Here is a 22,411-nt window from a genome sequence, read left to right as displayed (position 1 = left end):
ACAAGTGGTCAATATAGCAGGGGGCAATACTTGCAAAATGTCCCTGTCACCGTCACCGTTCCCAGCATTTGGAGGCACGGAGGTCATCGTGGTTGCATTCGTGGATGGATCCAGCTTTGGCCACAGTCCCATTGCCTTCCCCACCGGGAGAAGCAGGCAGATGGAAAAAAAAAAAAAAGGGCTGGGAATTGCAGCTAGGTGCAGGGCAGGAGCTGCTGATGCAATTTGTTTGTACGAACTTTGCTTTGGGGATTGTCCCGCCTTGCGTCACGGCGTCGAGAAGAGCCTGATGGCCCGTGTGGCCTGCTAGATCGGATTCAACCACCGAAGTTTGCAAAGACCTTGAGTTTTTTTGCAGATCAGCACAAACCATTTTATGGGGTTTGTTTTTTTTTATTTGGTCCTCAGGAGCATAGCCATTGTATTGCAAGATGCAATCCTCGCTCTACCTGCTACAATTTGCCCCAGCTGCCGGTCCCTGGAGGCAGCTGAGACCAGCCAAAGCACAGAATAATTCTTGCCCTGTGCTGCAGAGGATGGAGCCTGCTGAAGATCCCTCTCTGAGTTTGCTCTGTGGACTCCCTGCCCTCATTAAAGCAGAAAGAGATCTCCTCTCGGGTGCCTGTTTCCAGTCCCTAAGACCAGGAATCACATCTTTGCCCTTGCTGCCATTGTGGCTGTTACCACTGAGCACTGGGAGCATCCCTTCTCAGGAGGAGTGGGGCATGGAGTGAGAACACATCCACGCATCTTTGCTCTCATTACCTTGTTATTATGAGGTCTGTTATGTTCCACAGGCCACAAACCATCCCATAATCACCAGCCATAAAGCAGTTTGATCCAGCAGCGCAAAAACTGCAGGTGTTTCTGGCAGGGGATGGACTGGGGAGGGCAGATCGTAGAAAGAAACGAATTAATGGTTAACATACAGAGCGGCTTTTTTTGTAAATAGCAGCATCAGCAACTCTTTATTCCTGCAAAATGTAGCTGCAGATGTATCGTGGCCAAATCTCTTCTGTAGTGCCCTAAAACTGGCAGCAATGGGGTGCTGAGATGTGTACCTGTAAGAAGGCATGCATGGAAAACCACAGAGCAGCCAGACAGACGTGTGCCAGCTGCTTCCTTTTATCTCCAAGCCTTTGCCTTCTTGTTCCGTGCATTACAGTGCTTCACCCCACGAAGCCCTGCAGAAGGACAGCCTTGCCTTCCCCAGCAACATGTTCCAAAACCTCAAAAAGCTTGCAAGGCCCCGAGGCCTCTTTGGGAGCTGGCTGGAGGAACTCAGACACAGGCCAAAGGTCTGTGTAGGTGGGGAACAAGTTGTGCTGAGAGTTTCCAGCTCTTCTTGTGGGGATAACACCCACTGAGCACATTTGGGTAGTCCATGAAAATGAAAGGTGTCTGGAGGAGATGGCTGAAATCTGGCGTGGAGGAGAGCACAGGCTCAGATGCCTGCTCAGCCACCAGCCAGCCAAAATCCTCTTTTGTCTCCCCTTGCAAAACGGGGATCAGCTCCCCCTCAACATCTTGTGCTGGTAGGGAAACGCCGGGGGGGCTCGGCCCAAGATTCAGTGGGATTTCTGGGCCTTGCTTAGTCCACACATCTGTAGCTGGACTGCATTTCTCAGGTCAAAAAGAGAAATTGCTTTTAAAACAAAAGTCATTGGTATTGATACATTTGGCAATAACAACATTGTCGTACGCTGACCCCATCCCCCTTTAATCTGATTTCTCCCCCACTGCCCTGGACGCAGACACTTGCAGAGGTAACGCTGCTCTCCCATCTTCTGATAAATCCTCCCACGCACAGCTACCCATATGAGATCATTGCAAGGTGGTTTTTTTTCCTCTCTCTTTTTCCTTTCAAACCATTAAGACATGAAACAATTTTTACGTCCATCACTGCTCCTGATTTTCAGACCATTTTCCTTATATTGTTATGACCAGCATAAGAGCCAGGCAGAGGCATCTAGAAAAAAAAAAAATGTGACTCCAAACCCTTCAAAAGCCCTCTGCAATATCTCTGCCTGGCCAAGCTCTCATTGCACCCTGGGCCAGGAGGGGCTGCAGTGATGTACTGGTTCTCTACCAGATATAAAGCACATGTTGCTGAGTGCCAGCTCTTTTCCCTCGTCCTGCTAGTAATAAAAGATATCAGAGTCACTCAGTCCTCACCTGGCCGGGCAGTCAGCACAGGGAAGATGTTTTTCCCTTGCAAAAGCAACGGCTGAAAGAATACCTGAAGGGTTTAAGGATCTGGTTCTACACTTTATGGAAATGCTGGGCCAGACTGAGCTGGTCTAGGTGGATATAGCACCACCTGAGTTGTTTAAGCTGCAGTAAATGAGAAAGGATCAGGAAACGGCAAAGTCATTTATCCCCTAAGTGACACCGAAGGCAACAGAAGCCGCAGAGCCCTTGTTCCACCTGACGTGCCACTTGGAAAGGAGCAACGCGAGGGCCTCTGTCATGGTAACTGCTCGTCCCTAGCAGACGAGCTGTCTCCAGGCCTCTCCGATTACATCTTTGCCGTTATAATTCACATCCTGCACCTATCAGCGATAAGGTCGATAGCAGCAAGTACAATGGGGAGCTGCTGAGAGCTCTGTTGTTGCACATGCTCCCGCCGACACTCGCTGCGCTACAGAGACCAAAAATAACTTCCTGGTCTCCCAGAGCGGCGCGGAAAATATTTCCCTGTATTTTCTGGGTTATGGATAACTTCCCTTCTTTAGGTTTATGGTAGCTGCTCCTCCAGGATAGCTGAGCACAAATATCCCTTGGGGGCATGTGCCGTTTTTCCCTGCACTCTGCAGAATTGCTCTCACCCCAGAGACCTTCACGCCCTCCTTACAAGGGCAGAAAATCACTATCCTTTCTCTGTCTTTTATGCTTATGAAGCATTTACTCGAAATTTCTCCTTTTCTTTCCTTTTTTCCAACATCCTCAGCTTTATGTTCTTACTACAAATCTCCTAATGCTTTTAGGTGAGCTCTCAGTGCGTGCTCATAGCAGGGAGCAGCAACACTGCTTGTGCCCTCTGTTGTTACTCTAAATTAAATATACGCAACCCCTGAAACTCCCAGAGGCACTTTTCTATTTTTTTTAAGCAAGAAAAGGAAAAAAATATGTCCCAGGAGCTCCAATTCTTCCCCAAGAGCAACCACATCTGCAATTGCTAAACACCACCAGGGCAATGGACCACTACAATCAGGGGTTTGCCCCGTATTTGAGGCAAGGAGTGGTTTCTTGTGGGATAAGTTGTGTCCTCACTGCTTAGACTTTGTGGTTTTTTTCTTTCTACTCCAGGAGCTCTCTATCAGCTGCTGTTATTGACATAAATTGGAGTGAACCCAGGCAGGGACTTTCTCCCTCTTTCCTCTTAATAACATCCCCTGTTCTTATCTTTCATCCGATGCACGAAAATTATCAGAAAAAAAAATAAATAAATAATAATAATAATAATTACTTCTACTCAAGCCCTCCAGCTTTTTTGCTTCTCCCTTCCACTTTTCCCATTTCTTCTGATGCTATCTCTGACTGACTTTGTATTCTCTGAGCTTTGTATTCTCTGAGTGGTGAATGCAGAGATCGTCCCTGTGTGCTGGCATGCTGTGTTCTGCTTAAATGTTCCCAAATTATCCTCGGCAGTCTGCAATTTGTTTTCAACACACGCTTGTAAACTCCAGAAGTGCAGCGAGAAGGGGTAGGAACAGGATGTGAGAGTCTGGCCAGGTTGAGAGTGAGCAAAAAAGAGTATCCAGGGGCCTTCGCGAAGGTCAAGTCCTGTAGATAAGCCACCATATCATAAAAGCCATTAGCACTAATTGTTTTTCCAGCAGGAATCCCTGTCCCTTTTCCACTGTGTGTATGAAAATACAACTCACACACACAAGGGGTGAAGCTAGAACCGCTATTGCAGTCACATCTGGACACCTCCGAAGCCAGAAAGGCCCCATAGTGCTGTCTTACATGGATACACATCGTAAGTCCTGACCCCAAGTAGGTTAAACAGGCAGTGCAGAGCAGGAACGGGTAAATTTATTACTCCTCTGGCCACAGAGAGGGATTCCTTTTCTGGGGCTGATTGGTCTGGCTGTCCCCAGGCTCCCAGAACAGCTCATGAACTCCTGTGTTTTCATGGATGCTGAAGGCTTTGACAGTCCCTGATCCAGCTGCAAAGAAACACCAGCTTTTCTGGCAGCATGGTAATGACTCATTGTCAGAGCAAACATCTGCGTCTCATCTAACATCTGGTGCAGCACCAGAAGTCCGAGTGATTCCGTAAGGAAACCAACAATGACCTGCTGATCAGGCCAAGAGGAGGCAGGCTTCAAGCTGGTTTGCACTGCTCTGCAGTCTCCAGAGCACCATTAATATGTCCAGGGACGTGAGGGACCTGGAACCAGTACTGCATACCCTTTTCTGACCTCATACACTGCAGCCAAGTCAGGGCTGTTGAACACCAGAACTTGCGAGCAGCCAGCTGCTTGGGGAAGCAAGCCCAGATGTGTTAGGAAGGGCTGGATTTTGTAGGGCGGGAGTAGGATCTCCTTTAAAAGGTAAATTCCCCAACAAACACTTGGACTTCGAGAAGCCCAAGAAGCTTTATGTGCCTAATTCTGCCTCTGTCCCTGTGAGCTCAGGCCAGACCCATGAAGTCAGCCATGGGGTGGCAATTCTCTGAGGGCTGGGAGCCTGGATATTGTGCTGACGTGGTTATTTAGCCTTTGGGTACCTCCTGCTCAAGGCCCTGGTGTTGCACTGAGCAAACTGGGCAGCTGGCTTCAAGTCCCCAGTGTCACCAGTCACTGGCTGGAATCTGTTAGGGAAAACTGAGCATCCTAATATATTGTCACCAACGTGGCACCTCTTGCTCCATGCAAGGATATGGGAGACAGACCAGATTGCTCAGGTCTTTACCCAACCAGGTCTCGAAAACCTCAAAGGATGGAGACTGCACATCTGGTCCCCTTGCTTACCTTGTCCTCATGGGGAAATATCAGCCTGACAAGGTCAGATCTACCTTCCAAAAACTGGATTTTTGTGTATTTTTTGATGTACTTTTGATGGCCTGTCTTGTCTGTCCAGGCCCAAAGTTGATCTGGGGGTCCCAGAGCAAACCCCTGGCTCCTTACCCCATCAGCCACAGGTAGCCCCAGTCTGTTGAACGTGGGGGCTGCAGAGCCACTGGATTTCAGCCCGTAACACCTGCACCCAAAACCCAGAAAGACTGGCAAGACCCTGAACATTGGGTCTAGAGACATCAAACATGAGGCTAAAAGAATCTGGTGATGTATTTGCCTCCTCTGCTCTTTGCCAGACTGCCCCCTGCTTTTCCAAAGGCTTTAATTCGCCTGCCTGACAGCTTCCTTTTATTAAAAATCTCCCTTTTCTTTGAGGTAGCCAGAGTCACAACACTGTAGGCCAAACCAGAGCTCCCATCCCCCAGGACATGTTCGTTTGGTGGCTTGGCATCCTGATCAGGCTCTGAAGGAAGGATGAGGCAGAAGCTCCTGCTTCAAAAGGTGCCTCCACACCACCAATAGAAGGATCTTGGTGGCCACAGCTTTCAGAGGGACCTAGGAAGGTCTGATTCAGCCACTGCTGCTGGGTAAAAAACAGCCCAAACAGAAGGGGAAACCAGCTTCTGGTTGCAGCATCTGTGTGGGGCTGGACACTTCTGCTTTCACACACGGGTGCCATGAGGTGGTTTGTGTCTCTCACTCACACGTCAATAGGCCCCATGCAGGCCCAACACAGCCAGGGATCTCCCTGGGGGTTTGGTGGACACTGAGGAGACCAGGAACATCTTTCCAGGGAACTGCCTGGGATGTCCCAACACCTGACCATCACCGAGCCCATGAAGTCAGGGCTCCATTGTCATGGAGAAATCTCCCTCCTTCCCTCCCAGCCAGCCCCACAAGTGCTGCCCAAAGTTTCAGGCAGTTTTTTTTTTTGGGCCCTGCACCACCATCTCTCCCAGCACACATCCCCTCACCTGCATCCCAACAGCCTCACATCCTTAACTCCAAGTCCCATCTGCTGTCTGGACCAAACCCATAACAGGGTATATGGATCTGGGGCCATTTTTCAACCACTATGAGGGGCCACCAGTATCATGAGACTTCACACCAACCTCCTCCCACATCTTTGTGGAAGAGAAAACCTCCACCCCAAGCCAGGTCCCCACCAAACCTACCTTTTACTCCCTCCTTCTGCTCTCCTCAAACCAAGACCCCAACCCTTAGCTTCTGCCCTCCACCTCCTCGGCCCTGTCCTCCTCAAGCAGGGCCTTCCCTCCACCCATCCAATAAATCTAATAAACCAGCCTCCTTTTTTCCTTCCCATGCCTTCCACCTCCTCCATAGCCCAGCCCATGGCTGTTTTGGAGCCAAGGCACCCCACTGCAGGGAACCATTTGGTTTACTCCTGTTCTCTTATGGGATCAGATGTGACAGCAATGAGCACAACAGAAAAGCTGTCACTAGAGGCAATGTACGGAGACTGGACTTCAGATCTAATGACTTAGAAGCATTTCATGTGTTAATCATTCTTCTTTGTTGTTCTTTATCCAAGTTGAAGCTAAATCTTAATCTCCTTAATCCCACTATTTCCATGTGAAAGGTCTCCGGGCAATGTGGGAGATAAACTCATTTATTTCTCTTAGAAGTTATGTCAAGGAGCACGACGGGAGGATCCGCATAGGCAGGATTTTTTAGCAACAGTCCCCCAGGGTGCGAAAGCCGTGTTCTTTTTTCAAACCTGATTAATTCTGCATCACTTGGGCACATTACAGACACCATTTTCTTGAAGGCTACAGCGTATTCCCTGGGCCACAGCTGCTGCTTCTGCCACTACTTGCTATTTCTGGAATGATTGCATCTGACAAATAGCAAAGGGAGAGATTTCAGCAATGACTCAGAGGCAGTTTCACATCCAATTTTACATCCAATGAAAGCTTTTCACTGGCTACAAAAATGTGAATGAATGAGGCTTCTTCCTGCCCCTACAGCCTCTTGGGATCTTATTGAATGTCACATCTCAAGCTAGGGGCACTCCATCGCCCTTCAGTTTTTCTCCTTTCCAGGCACAAGGGACAATGACTGTCAAGTCCTCATCAAACTTCTTGGGTTTCTCCCTGTTTAGTGACAATGGGCTGGGTTTGGATGTACCCTTTTGTCCCCTAGAGGAGATGCCAGTGATGGGTCTCTCCATGCTGTCCCACTTCTGTGAGTCACCGGGATTTACTCACTGCTATTCATCTCCAAGTCCGAGTGTCTTTTGGCAACACACAGAGATTTAGTCAATTTGCTCATCTAAGAGCCATTTACACCTGCCATTTGTGCAGCCCTTTCACTGTGGGTCCCTTCTGGTTCTTCAGCAGGAATCTTCATCCATTCTCCAGTCTTGCCAAGCTCAACATTTCCATCAGAACATCAGCAGAACCCCAATACAGGCACAGCAGTGACTGCTCTGCCACCTGCAGGATCTGTTGCCCTTCTAACGTAGACCTAGAGAGCCCTTGTCCTCCCCTATAGGTAAAGTTGCCCTGTTACCCCATCCCTGCTATTTCTCCACCTCTGTTTCTGCTTCTGGACCCAAGAAGCATCAGCACGGTAACAGAGAGACATTTTAGCTTTCATAGTCTGGCTTAGTCCCACATTCAAGCAATACTCCTAATGTTTTGGGTCTTTTTCCATGTAGGAAAATGGTGATGGAGAGGAATATGGAAGCAGGATTTCTTTTTTTTTTTTTTTTTTTTTCTATTTGAGGCTCAGTTTTAATGGCCTAACTTTGCGTTAAGTATTTCATAAATTGCAAACAGCCTTCTCAAAACACAGACTGAAAAAAAAATATATATCTTTGAGAAATTCTAAAACTCAGCTTTTCTCTGTCATCAGAAATTGGCTGGAACCCTCCGAGCTCCAGGAACCCCCTACCTTTTTCAGTGGAGACATATTGACCCCCCAAGGGGAAAATCTGCATATCTCTGCAAATATTCCTTAAATTCTTGCCCAAACCTGGAAATCACACATCTGCGCATTGCTTCCACTTCTAGAATTTGCCCATTCCGTGACTTTTTTCTCCTTTCAGGAAACGCCTTGAGCACCTTTTCAGGCAGATGTGCGGCAGGGCACTCGTACCTCCTGCGGTCTGAGTCAGGCTGAGCCTTCTCCTCGTGGCCTTGTGAAAGTAACGTGACTCACAATGCCGAGTCCCTGCCCTCCGATTCCAGGAGGACTAATAGCAGAAATGGTAATTAGCACGTTGGAGGATCAACAGTAATTACTGGTGTGTATTAACACCTACTATTACCGTCATTGTTATTAATATCAATAATGGCTCGAGAGTAATTGTGATTCTTGAGGCAATTAGAAAAGCAATTTTGTTATTACTGCTATTTTGTGCCTGTAGCCCTGAAGCACCTCGGAGCCCTTGCCATGAGCAGAGCTGGCCGCGACGGTGCCAGCCCCAAAGGCCAAGCCAAGAGGCAGCGTGGGGAGATGCTGAGATGGAGATGAAGGAGGTGGGGACACGAGGCGGTGTCATCAGCACGCGGGCAGGAGCAAACAGGTGCTAACGTGCCAGCTGAGGAGTCAGGCGATCCAGAGGCGTTCCCCTTCTCCACCACAACCTTCCCCGTGTGACATCAAAGGAGGCGTTTGGAAAGCCATCGGGGAAAGGAGGCAGCTGCAGGTTATGGTGCTTAATTGTAGGTGTCTCCATGGGTGTAGGTGCCTGAGCTCACTTTGCAGCCACCAGGGACCAGATCGGAGCTGCCAGTGGAGACTAATAAGTCATTTAAGCGTACAGCTAACCCACCTGCCTAAACATCAGCACGATAGACATCAATTATATCGATAAAACCAGGAGCTCAGTTTGGTGGTAAAGCCATGATGCTCAGCTCCTGGTTTAAGTTACAGTGCTGGGCTCCCACGTGAGTCTAGTTTTCATTCCTCTCTGGATGTAAGATCTCCAAGTGAAAATAACTTGCTGTGCCCGGGCCTCTCTCTCCAGAATTTAAAAAGTCACAGAGGAGAAGATATTGCTATCGGTTCAGTGATCCAGCAGAGCCAAGGAACAGCTGTACTGTCATGAGCAAGGAGAAAAGCAAAATGTGACGGAGGCTCAAAAGCAAAGGAACAAGGAGGGGAATTTCTTAAGCCAGTTTCACCACGAAAAAACAGCATCTTGTTAAATGACACCCTGTTGCTGCCTGCCTGGACAGTGGTCTCTTCCTCCTCCAAAGGTCTCCTCCAACCTGAATTACCCTGGGACTGCAGAAGCCTACAGCAATTCCCAGCTGTTTTTCAGCTCCCTGTTTAATCATTTACAGCAAGGTGGGATGGGCACCGTGCTGCCAAGACCTTGGTGCTCGGCGAGGTGACACCCCCAGGAGCCCCAGCCTGCCCATCGCTGCCTCTTCCACCCCACACCAAGCTGAGCATGGGGCTCACCCCAAACCACAGCAGAGCCTTCCAGGAGGGGGCTGGGTTATTCAGAGGGGTCCGCATCCAGCCACCTATCTCCGAGGTGACACCCTCTGCGCCTACGTGACCAACACCCTGCTCCTCGCCCTCCCCACCCAAGGAGAAATTAACCCACGGCGAGGCTCCCCGTCACACCCTGGGAGCCCGGTCGTTACCTGGTGACCTGCTAACAAACATATTCCCCATACCACGATGCCATGTCCTCTCTGAGCCCCAAAAAAGTGCCAGTGGGCAGCTTTTTGACTCTTTGCGGGGTCAGGAGCATCTCTGCGCTCCTCATCCCCGGTGCCTTGTGCTGGGGGCACTTGCATCTCCGAATGGTCTTGTGCTCCTAGGAGAGCTTTGCAGGATGGATAGTGGCTGGCATGATATAATAACACTGGTAAATCTCTGATGTGGTGGAGAGCTGCCACAGCATTAATTCACCGGTGTTTGGCACCGAGGAGCACTCTGCAGCACGCCCCATGGTGACGCCGCTCACCGAATGCTGCGCTCACGGCCCCGAAGTCCCAAACACCCTAAAGGGTGTGGGAATGAGGGCATCAGTGAGACATAAACAGGAAGAGTGAGAGAAATCCATGTGTCACCGCTGGGAGGGCCTTGTTTCCGAAGCAACTGGGTGGATCCTCAAGCCTCTGGGAAGGACACCACGAGGTGACCTCCTCCTTCCCTCTGCCCCAAGGCAAGAGCAAGTGTGCCTGAACCTGCCCCAAGTGCTCTCAGCTGCCCCTGAAACATCCCAGGCCACCACATTTGCTGTCCCCAGCTCTGCCAAAGCTCTGCCTCGGTTCCTCCACCTGTAAAAGGAGGAATTTGCAAGCGGATCCATTGCTGGGTGATTGGAGAGGCAGCGGGGAGGGGAGCCTCCGGCTGATGCTCGATGATTTGCAGCCGTTTGGTGAAAAGCAAGAAACGCACATGAAAAATTATGTGCTTAGGGGTGTTGACACCTGCTGAGGTGGGTGTGACACAGCTACAAAGTGCTGCCAGTCTCATGATGGTCCAGGTGTGCACACCCATGCTTGTTTGGCCCTTCTCGTGCTCCTCCAAGCGCAAGGGGAGCATTTGCCTTGCAGAGCAGTTCCCAGCGCAGGGACCGTGGCCAGATTTCCAAGGGACACCATGTACCTCCTTTTAACTGCAGTTTGAAAGAAGCTTTTTTTTTATTATTTTTATGATTATTGTTGCTGCTGTTATTCTGTTGGGCTTGGAAAATGGTGTGAATTACAGTGCTAGACTTCCTAAAAAAAAAAAAGTCAACATTTGGTCGATTGGGCCAGCATCCTATTTTAGCAAGGAGAGCGGCAAGAATATTACTATTTTTGTCCAACGCTGCATATATCTGATGCCTGTGTGAGCACTGGATGGCAAATACAGCCAAACATGTGTTTTAAAAATTGAAGTATTTTTATGGCTTTAATTGCAACGCCCTCAATCTTTGAACCCTACTCTTTGCAGGACATCGTGGGCGTCCAAAGCTGCGTAATCTGGGTCCAGGTGAAGACCGATTCAACACTTTGCCTCAATCGATGTCTCAATCCTGTGCAAAATCATGCCATCAGCTTGAGCTTGAATATTCCTGTTGCACCAGACAGGCTCTGTGTGCAGCAGACATCCCAGAGAGCCTCACAGCTGTTTACCAGCTCTGTGTGCCCAGGATCTGTAGGGTCCCGGTGCGATTCTCCACCGCCCCATATTAAACACAAGGACTTATTCCTGAGAACAGAGACAGCAAGGGGCTTCTTCTCAAATCTGGACAATAGTTCTGGCTCCTGCAGAGCCAAACTTACTTACAGAGATCAAACTTACTTAGCTGAGGTTGGTTCAATGCCCCATATGTTATTGTGTTCCCAATTTAGCTCTGAAGTCACTGCTCCAGTCACTACTTAGAACGCTAAACCTGTGTCATTAAATCATCTCGGAGCCCTCTGGGGAACAGTTAAGACTCAGGATGGCCTCTTGGTATTACTGTGCAATTTAGCTGTGTTCAAATCCTGTTAGCTGAGAAATATGATGAAAATGTATCCAGGAGACCAGCGCTCAGCAATACAGCTTCTATTCTTGACAGATGCACAAGCCCAACTTTCCACTGATAGTAATTGCTGAAGACTCGGACCTCATGATTTATCCAGGGCTCTTAAAAGCTTGATATTTGCTGTTCTTCCGGCGCAGAAAGGTGAAGTTTAAATATAAAACCTGCGTCGGAAAGTTGTGTGCCATCCAACCGGCCAGCAGGTTCCTTACAGATGATAGCGCCCTGATCCTGGCGTAATCCGACGTTTCATAAATGCCTTAAAAGATTAACGCATCATTTTCTGCTCAAACGGCAGAGGAGAATCGCATCTCTGCAGAGTAAACACTGGCAGCAGTCTTGCATAAGAGCCAGCAATTTCGCTGAAATTCTCCTCTGCGCTTCCTTGCAAGGGCAATTACATAATCAGGAACCTGCATCTATCAGAAGCAATCCTTTTCATTAAACAAGATGCTCAGCTAAATGCACAAGTGCAGGCTGAATGGGAAGGAAGGGAAGGGAGCCCGACTGCATCGCCTGGCTGGCTTGCAGAGGGGATTTTAACCTTTGAACGACTCAGCCCTGCTTAGTTTTTTTTGTTCATTAGCCAGCTCCAGCGCTAGGAGCAGGAGTCTGGCAGCACCACGACCCCTTGAATCCCCATCTCGCGAGGCTCGGTGCTTACAGACTTGCATGTGCCCCATCCTCCTCTGTAAATACAAGGCTTGTGCCTGCCAAGGGGCACAGCGAGGCTCAGCGACTGAAAGAAGACCTGGGGGTGCAGAACAGCCAAAGAAACCTCACCTGCTCTTTGCTGAACCTTTGAAGAATTCAAGATTTCCTACAGATTCACTACACGCTGTCCTGCTCGGCCGAGCTCCCTTAGGGACACATCCTGCCCCTCTCTCTGCCACAGTTCCTTAGTTTCTAGTTTCTCCTAAGTCTCCAGGTGCATAAATTAGGGCAATTAGTGCTTAAATCTTAAGGTCAGTGCAGACAGTAATGGGCATCTGCACTTCAGCTTGTCAGCTAGACCCCATAACACCCATGGGGAGACAGCAGCTAGGATGAGATGTCCCATTCGTTCCCGTTTCTCTCGACTTTGACGGGTGAATCTGCCACGACCTGCCACAGCCCTGTCACTTCCCTGCGTTTGTTCTGCAACCAGACACAGCAGCGGACACCATTAGCACAGTCTCCAGATACAGATGGCAGCTGTCTCAGGACAAATGTCATTTAGAGCCATCTCCTGAAGGCCCATATCCAGGTATTAAAACCATCAGATACGCTCATTAGCCTGCTAAAAGTGCTCTGCTGTGCTGGTACCAAGAGCTCCAGGGAAAGCCTGGATCTAACACAGGTTTATGCCTTACAGGACTGTCCTTGGGGAAGATAAGGCCAAATTTTGCAGGAACCCCAAGGATGTCCATCTTGGTTTGGGATGGGCTTCGTATCTCAGCTCTTACTGCCTCATCGTGGTGCACCTGGATGGGGAAAATAAAGGACAAAAGGACTCAGAGAATCATACAATGGCTTGGCTTGGAAGGGACCTCAAAGATCATTTTACTCCAACCCCCTGCCATGAGCAGGGACACTTTCCACTAGATCATATTGACCGAGGTCCCATCCAGCCTGGCCTTTTGTCCACCAAAACCCCCAAATCCTTCTCCACAGGGTTGTTCTCCACCAGTTCTTCTCCCAGCCTGCACTCCAGGACTGGATTTACCACACGCAGCCGAGCGAGGGACGTAATTCACTGAAGTGCCTTCTCTCGGCAGGAGAGCCCTTCCTGACTGCTGCGAGCGAAATTGCAGGAAACAATATTTTTCCTGCTCAGCCCCGGCGAGCCAACAGCACAGAAGGGACGTTTTTTGGCAGCGTTCCTCTGAGTTGATACAAGCATCAAGGAGACACAAAGCAAGGAGGATGCTGCTGTGGTCCACCCTCTTCCAGATATGAAACCATCCTCCTGCACTGGCATGGTCTTGGTGCTGTAGGTGTTAATCCTATCCAGAGTTTCCAGAGCAGGGAACTACAAGGCCAGGAAGCTTTGGCAGAGGATCTGGTGAACATTTCAAATCATTCCCTGCAGTGGACAAGCTGTCCTTGGAGAAGTGGAACTATGAAGCCTATTTTTTTAGAGACTGAAGGTTTTTAAAGGATGGTTTTGGAGGTTTTTAGAGACTTCTCCTCTGGGGTAATACGTACTGCAATCATAGCACTGTATTTCCATTAGTGGAGGCATGGAAAGAGACCTTTTCTCCATCCAGCAAGTGGTATTTGCAAAAGTGGCAGGAGTTTTGATTTCTAAGATCTTCAGCCCTTCATCTGAACTGGCTGAAAAAAGTGAAGGATTCGAGGGCTTGAATGAGCAAAGCGGAAAAATCACGTAAGAGAAAGCAAAAGGTCATTAGCTTTGTATCTCCAGCAAACTGAAACCAACACCCTTAGCTATTGCCTGTGACATGCTTTAGGTCTTTCTGGATCGGAGCGTGAAAATTTCTGGGAAGGAGACTCAGTTATTTCAGCGTTTAAAGTTTGTATTTTCAGGAAAAACACCCTGAGAGGAGGACAGTGAGTTGGAGAGAGCAACCAGAAAACAGCAGCGGGGTTACAGAGCTCAAAGAAGAGAAAGGATGAGGAGCAGCCACTCATAGCATACTCAGAGGACAAACCTGCTCTAGGAAGCCACTTCCAAATACTCTAGGATGGGAGTTAAAAAGGTAACGAGGCACTGAAGATCAATTAGTCTTTGCAAACGATCCCCTGAGATTGAGTTTCGGTGGGAAACGGGCACCTCCGCATCCTTCTGAGGCTCAGTGGGGTGAGCATCGTGCTGGGAGGGTAGAAATGTCACAGCCTGCAGAAGGAAAAAAAAAAATCAAGGAAAACTGCTGATGTTGCTGCCAAGGGGATTGAAAAGCTGAAGTGCCTTGGAGCAGGTCACTTCCAGAGCACTTGAAAACTGCCATCGAATTATCCGGTCAAACGAGCGTTAGATAAGCAGAGGCCTTTTTGGGGGCCTTCAGGGGAATTCAGACAAGAGGGTTATTCAGCAGCTGGGTGATTAAGAAAACTTTCTGAGGCAGGTGGGGGGATAAATCATCGCTGCCAACCCAAGACTCAGCTGGGAGGGTGGCTGAGGAAAGCCGTGAGGCTCAGCTGGGGCAGGCTCCTTCCTGACCAGCTACCAGATCCCCAAGCTCTTTGAGGAAGCTGATTGAAAAAAAAAAAAAAAAAAAGAGTTTTTTGGTTTTTTTTTGCTTGGGTTCTTTCTCAGCCAGGTTTCCTATGTGGCTAGAAAATCCCCTTATGCAGTCACCATGCCTGTCTGTTCCTCCCCTCCTGCCCAAGAGTTTTCACCCCACCAGCAACAACCCTGGGGCTCGCAGAAGCACGAGGAGAGGTTGTCCTCCACGTGCTGTGAAAACGGGTGGGCAAATACAGCGAGGTGTTTGGGGTCTAAGGGCTCGAGCAAAGTGTCACGGGGTCGCAGTCCCTCTGTCCCTTCCATAATACAGAGGAGCAGTGTGTAGAAAAGCTGGGGGACGCTCACCCTCAATCACACATCGGGTTTTGGAAATGGATGGAGGATGTTCCCATCTGGGGACCATCTCAGCCCACCAGGGCTCAGCCTTCTCAGAGACCCTGGAGGTTGTGCCCAGGACCTGGAGGGAGCCACACGTCTGTGGTCTGGCAGAGGACTATGAGAGGAGATGGAGATGAAGACGGCTGGCAGACAGGAGTCTGGCTTCTGCCAGTGAGTCACCGCAGAGCTGGGCAAGCTGCACGTCCTCCTGTGCCTCCGGTGCTGGCAAAAAAAAAAAAAAAATAGGATACAGATCTGTCTCCATGTTGGGCCCTGAAATTCTCCAAAGGAGGAGAAGGAAGGAGGCAGGGTATGTGTGCTAGCCATCACCTTTTGATCCCTGAAGATGGAAAGTGCTTGGTTCGTCCTGCAGCCAGCACCAAGCAGTGCCACATAAATCAGCTGATGATGAGTCGAAGTCTATCAGCAAGGTTAATGAAGGCCACTGGAGTCACTGTTTCCCCTTTTCTTCCCTCTCCCCTCCTTGTTGTAACAAAGATCTCCTTCTTTCCTTCTCTTCCCTGCTGAATAAGTTAGGTCTGGCCATCTCCAGCTCCATCTCCTGCTCCTAGAAGGGTCACCAGGGTTAGGTCAAGACCCTATTTGGTGAATTTGGAGTAATGCACCAAATTGGAGTAATTCACCGGATTTGGAGTAATGGCAAGGGAAGGGCTACACAAACGGCACGTGCTGATGGCACCTAGGGGAGCAAGGCAGCGAGATTCCAGCAGATCAACGTGCTGGGCTGGGAGACAGAGCAGTGAGTAAATGCTGGTGACTCACTGACATAGGAAAGGGTGGAGAGACTCGTCACTGGCAGCTCCTCCAAGGGACAAAAAAAAAAACATCAAACCAATCTGCCTCATCTACCTCAGCCTCTTCCCATATGTCTTGTGCTCTCCAGTGGACTTCGACCAGTTTGTTGCTCCCTCTTTTAGTGGGGGACCCAAAACTGACCACGGTGCTCCACGTAGAGGAGGATCATCACTTCCCTCAACCTGCTGGCTTTGCAAGGGACCTGTAAGAGAACGAAAACTGCCCTTAAATTCAGCAATGGTTGAATCAAAGCTGTCTCGGAAGACCCTGACAGTTCTGCTCCCCCTCCCTGTACCACGTCTTTGGAAATCTCATCTGAGAACGAGCCTACAGATACTTCTTGTTACTTGCCAAGAATCTCCCTGCAAGAGCAGAAAAAAAAAAAAAAAAAAAGCTGTTGCATCTTCGACAGCAAAGCTTTAAGTATTTGCTGATGTGAACTAACATCCCCCTCTCCGTTTTGATTCGTACGTCCACTCTGCTCTGCCTGATAAATTGCCTCCTGTCTAGAATCAGAGAATCACAGAATGGCTTGGGTTGGAAGGGACCTTGAAGACCACTTAATTTCACCCCCCTGCCATGGGCAGGGACACCTCCCACCAGCCCAAAGCCCCATCCAGCCTGGCCTTGAGCACCTCCAGGGATGGGGCATCCACAGCTTCTCTGGGCAGCCTGTGCCAGGGCCTCATTTTTTGCCCCATGATCAAAACTCTTTGGGAGCAAACCTAGGAAGAATGAACAGATAGCTCCAGCCAGCCTGGAGATGAAAGGGTGCTTTCAAATCACTAAGAAAACACGATTTTAAAAAAATAATATTCCAAAGCAGGAGCTTAGTTCAGCTTTTAATCACCCTCTCACCCCTCCAGGCTCCACTGAGATGTTATTCCCCCGGCTGATAGAGCCCCTCGTAGCCCAGAAGCGAGAGCAGGAGGCTGTGGGACAGGACGCCTGGGCTGCCCTGAGGTCTGCCCCCGACCTGCTGTGGGAAACGCGTCTCAGCCCGGCTCCTGAGGGGCTGTGCTGGCAGATTTGGAGGCCGAGGGTTTGCCTGCGAGGTGGTTTTGTGCAGCGTGCGTCACTGCAGCTGTGGTTTCCACCGCACTTATCGTGCCGGCCCCGTAACGCTGCCCTGTCTTACCGAGGTGTCAGGAAGATTAGTTGATGTTTGCTCAGCGCTGGACAGATGCGAGGAGAGGGGAAAGGTCCCCTGCCAGCTCTTCCTTCTCGCTGAGCAAATGTCATTCTCTCTGATGATGTTTTCAAGCCCTGCCAGGATCCCTCTGCTTGCCTTTGCCTCCTCCCCTCTGGTGGCCCTTGCGGACCAAGGTCCCAGAGCAGAGCTTCTCCGCCCAGCACGGCAGGAACCTCCTCATGGGAAACATCAGGGCTCTCAAAAAAACCTTCTTCTTTCTCACCCCTCGCTTTCCTACTGGGTCTGTGTCCCCCTGTCCCTCCTGCTTTGTGGCCACACGCTGCATGGGGCTGGTAGGAAGCGCTGGACAGACCAAGTGGGACCAAACTGGCCCCTCCTGCACCCCCGTGAGAGCAGGAGTCTGCTGAATTGTTATTTGAGGAATAAAGGCAGAAATCCCATTTTATGTGCCCCTGCTTCTCCCTCTCTCTTTGCTGCCATCGCTTTGCAATGGATTTGTCCCCAGGAAAGGGAAGCAGGTTAGCTCTGAATTAGCTCTGCAACCACACAGAGCCCAACACCAAAAATCTGCAAAAAAAAATAAAAATAAATGCAAAAACCTGCATCAGCCACCTCCAGCAGGGTGCCCAGAACCACGTCCTGGTGGCTTTTGAAGGTCTCCAAGGAGGAGACTTCACAACCCCTCTGGGCAGCCTGTGCCAGGGCTCAGCCACCTGCAGAGGAGCAAAATGCTTCGTGCTGTTCAAGGCCATTCCCCAGGCTCAGCAGTGTAGCCACGTGGGGCAGTCAATCTGCTTGGAAGAGGAAAAACCTTTTTGCAACGCACCAAGGTGCCCGGCCAGGGTTGCCATGGTAGGAGGAAAATCTCTGGGCTGATTAGGATTAAACATTGGCTTCCCTAAGACCGAATGGAGGTGGCCCTGCTTGAGCAGGGGCTGGACCAGATGGATCCACAGGTCCCTTCCCACCCCAACCACTCTGTGCCCCCATGATTTTGTAAGCAGAGCCCCCAGATCTCCAGGTAACGGAGCCACGAGGTTTCTCAAATGACCCTGGCACTGCCAGCCTTTGGTGAGACCTCAGACGCAGCCCTAACCCCAATTTCCTTCCCCGTGGCCGTGCCCTCGCTGCCCTGGTTATCTCATGCCGCGTCCTGCTTTAAGCCAAACCTCCTCCCCGGCGTTCAGTGCCATCAGGGAAGTCACCTCACCTTCCAGCCACCGGTTTCGTGGGCATTCAAGGTAGGACAGGATCCCAAAACGGTGGGCAAGCCGCGGGGCTGAGCCACGCAATGCCGGGGCTACCTGGAGAGGAACTAGAGGGGGAAAGCTAGCGTGTGAGATCTGACAGGCTCGTATCAAAGCCAGCTGGCTGGCACACACACCGAGCCCAAAACACCCCGGGCCACCCCCCTCCCACCCTCCTGATACCATCACACCCCTCCGCGTTTAATTAAAAAGGGATTAAAGCCGGCTGCAAGGACGTGGGCGATGGCTGAGGTCAGGGGGTGCCTTGCGAGCAGGCGCCAAGCCCCGCAGCTGGTGCTGGGCCACTGGGCTGCCTGCTGGCGACGCCGACTTCTCCAAAACCTGGGAAGGTCTCAGCTGAGAGTCAGGCACCTCATCCGGGCTGGATTTTTTTCTTACAGAGCTGCTCCAGGAGGAAAGAGTAGGATTAGTGGTGCAGGAGCCCACAGGGGATGCTCACACCGCTGGTAAGGGTGAGTAGGATGGGGGCACATCTCCGCTGGCTCTTCCTGAGGCTCAGATTTGGCTGTGTGTCCTCTAGCCCGCTCCCCAGTTCCCAAATTGTTTCACCAGGCAGAGCTTAGAGGGTTTTGTTTTTTTTTCCAGCCAGGCACACACCAGTCCTTCCCAGATCCAGGCTGATGGAAAGCCCTGGGAATGTGTCCGTGGATGGGGCACAGGGCCAAGGAGCCCCCATCTCCCCTTGATTTTGGGGTGTTCCCTAACCATGGTGGGAGATGGCTGGAAGTCACCTCCACAGTGGGGTTAACCTGGGTTTGAAGTCTTCACGTCAGCGAGTTGCACCTTCAGGAGATGAACCTATTCCCAAAAAGATGGAGAAAAACTTAGAAGTTTATCAGAATGTCCTGGGTCAGAAGGGACCCGCAAGGATCATCGAGTGCGACTCCTGGGTCCGCACAGGACCACCCAAAAATCAGACCCTGTGTCTGAGAGTGATGGGACGTGGTGGCAGGAGGAAAGATGGCTTGGGATGGTGGGTGGACTCCACCACAACAATGTCCCTGGGCCTCTCGGTCTGTATCACTGCAAAGAACTCATCTGGAGGACACAAGTGGGTCCCTTGTCAGTAGGGTGGTGGCTCGTCCAAGCTGTGACATGGGGCCAGGCCCCACAGGTTGGACAGGCCAGTCCATGGCATGTCAGTCCTCCCGGTTTGACCTGACCCAGCCACACATCCCCTAAAGCATTTTGGCTCTGCCCCAAACCCAGATCTCCCTCAGTGGTTTGGCCATAACGAGCCTGAAGAGCCCAGCGGAGTTCCTGGTGGCCTTTTAAGCTCTTCCTATCAGGATTTTATAGAATCATAGAATAGGATCATTAAGGTTGGAAAAGAGCTCCAAGATCATCTGATTCAACTGTCCCCCTGCCACCAATGTCACCACTAAACCATGTCCCTAAGCACCAGGCCCAACCTCTCCTCGAACACCCCCAGGGACGGTGACTCCACCACCTCCCTGGGCAACCAGTCCCGGTGCCTGACTGCTCTTGCTGAGCAGAAATGTCTCCTCATTTCCAACCTGAACCTCCCCTGGCACAACTTGAGGCCATTCCTGGTCCTGTCAGTGGTTACCTGTGAGAAGAGGCCAACCCCCAGCTCCCCACACCTTCCTTTCAGGGAGTTGCAGAGAGCAATGAGGTCTCCCCTGAGCCTCCTCTTTAGACTGAACAACCCCAGTTCCTCACAGGACTTGTGCTCCAGGCCCTTCCCCATCTTTGTAGCCCTTCTCTGGCCACGCTCCAGGGCCTCGATGTCCTTTTTGTAGTGAGGGGCCCAAAGCTGAACCCAGAACTCAAGGTGCGGCCTCACCAGAGCAGAGCACAGGAGGACGATCACCTCCCTGCTCCTGCTGGTTCCATTACTCCTGATACTGGGTGCTGTTGGTGCTGTCACCCAGCCTTGGAAAGAGCTTTCCCTCCCTCCTTCCCTCCTTCCACACCCCACACTTGTCAGAGTCCAGCTGAGTCACCCGCTCCGCCTCAGGCAGCCCACGCTGATTGAGTTCCCTAACGATTAAGCAGGGCCTGAAATCTTCACAGCACTTAACGTGGGTCAACTAATTAAGCCGAGCGCCTAGCTGAGGTAGGTTAGGTTCGGTCTTGCAGGCGAGCGTGCCTCCTGGATTGAAGGCAGAGCCACCTTTTTGTCCCCATGGGTCCCCACTGGGACCTCAGAGGGTCTCAGGGCCCATAAGACCTTGTCCCTCGCTCAAGGTTCTTTCAAAGCCTGACCTTGATTGGGTTTTTCTCCCACATTTTCTGTCCTCTCAGGGGGGACAGGGTTCAGGTTCACCGAGCTGTGGGCACCCCACAAGCAGCCAGGTGCCTGCAGGGTCCCGCTGGCTCTGCCTGGTTCCCAACCCCACAAGACTCAGGGCCTGATCCTGAGTGAATCGTTTACCTTTTTCCCCCAATGCACCCGCTTTTCACCCAGGTGAGGATAAAAGAAAATACCCTGCAGGTTCCCAAGCATCAGCTAAGGTCTGCCTTGGTCCTCCTGATGAGTACAGGATCCCCCAGCACAAGGACGGCCACCCCAGATGTAGGTGGCCCCATTTAACTTCCTGACACCAAAAGGTTCAGCCCTGTGGTGCCCATAACATCAAGGAAGGGGCTTGAGCCAAAACCATCAACATGCAGGTTGTAAAAGCATCTCCGCTGCTTGTAAGGGACGAGGGACACCCTTCCCATGCTTTTTTAATAGGGAAACTTCCACCCTCACCGTGAAATCCACCCCAGAAAATCCAGGGTCCTAAAGCAGAGGAACTCGTAGACTAACGCTTTACCTCTGGGTCATAAACCATCGCATACATTAGGAGGATTCTTTATTTTTTTATTTCTTTTTTGATTTTTTTTCTCTTTCCTGAATATGCGCTGATCTCATTCAGCCGGGGAAGAGCACGGCGTGTGCTCAGCCGGGCTCTACCTGGCAAGCTGCACGGGCTGTGAGAGAGGGAGCGAACTTGCGAGCAGGCTCTGCAGTGGCTGCTGCCGGGCTCCTCGTGGTTTCCTGCTGGAGCGAGAGCTCGGCTTCCTCACCTGGCCTTCTGCAGAGAGATGAAGGGTAAGGCAGCACAGCAGCTCCACGCACCGCCAGCATCCTCTGCTTTCAGATTAGCTGGGGTCGGGATTTGCCGCTAGCTGGGCGAGAAAACGTCTGCAGGCTTCCCCCCCCACCACCTCCCGGGGAGCAAGAAAATGCTTTAAACGTGCTGAGTGCAGGGAGAGAAATCAACGGGGACCGCTCCTGATGCTATTTTAAACGTCGACACAGAACCGCTAGCTAGCGGCGCTGAATCCAGCAGGGCTGCAGAAAGCCAGGAGCAGCAGCAGAAGGCACCGGCTGCCTGCCCGAGCAGCAGGGAAGCATTTACAGGGACGCGTGGGCTGCTTTTTCGGGTCTGCTTCGTTCGGTGCGTCTCCTCCCGACACCACCGTGGCGTTGACATGTCGGCTTCTGGATGCATGCGGGCAGCTCCGGGGTTCAAAATGATCCGCAGCTAAGCCGTCCAAAGGGATCCGCGCTGCAGCCCATGTGAGTGCCCCGGTGGAAGTTTGCATGCGTGGCTCCAAGGGGGGGATGCAGCTCTCGGCCGGGTGACCGAGGGGGAAAAAGGGCACGCCGTGGGCTCGCTGCATCCGCCGGGTGCTGCTGAAGGCAGCGCGGGAGCTTAAAGGTGGCATCGGAGAGCAAAGATAGCGCAGCGACTCCCAGCCTAAAAATAAAGGCTGTTGCAGAGCCAGCTGCCGCAGGAAACGTCCCCTCGGTAAAGGACTGGGAAGGAGAAGAGCAATCCTGTGGCTGCCGCTGCAGCTCTTGGTGCAGGGGGGTTAATTGGGGGTGAGGATGTTTGCTGGCGGTTAAATGCTGCAGCCTGGGAGGCTGGTTAAAGATGCAGAATTACCAGAGCGGGCACAATCATCTCGAGACAGGGGAGCACCGATCGGTTTGAACTCATCCTAGGGAAAAAATAAATAAATAAATAAATAAATAAATAAATAAATATTTTTTAAGATAAGGCCCGTTTTGCAAAGCCCAGGCACCACGGGGATGGGCACAACCCAGAGCAGCTCTTTGGACCG

This window comes from Netta rufina, assembly GCF_964035555.1.
Source record: "Netta rufina genome assembly, chromosome: 2".
Taxonomy (NCBI): Eukaryota; Metazoa; Chordata; class Aves; order Anseriformes; family Anatidae; genus Netta; species Netta rufina.
Note: the sequence above shows the minus strand (reverse complement) of the source record.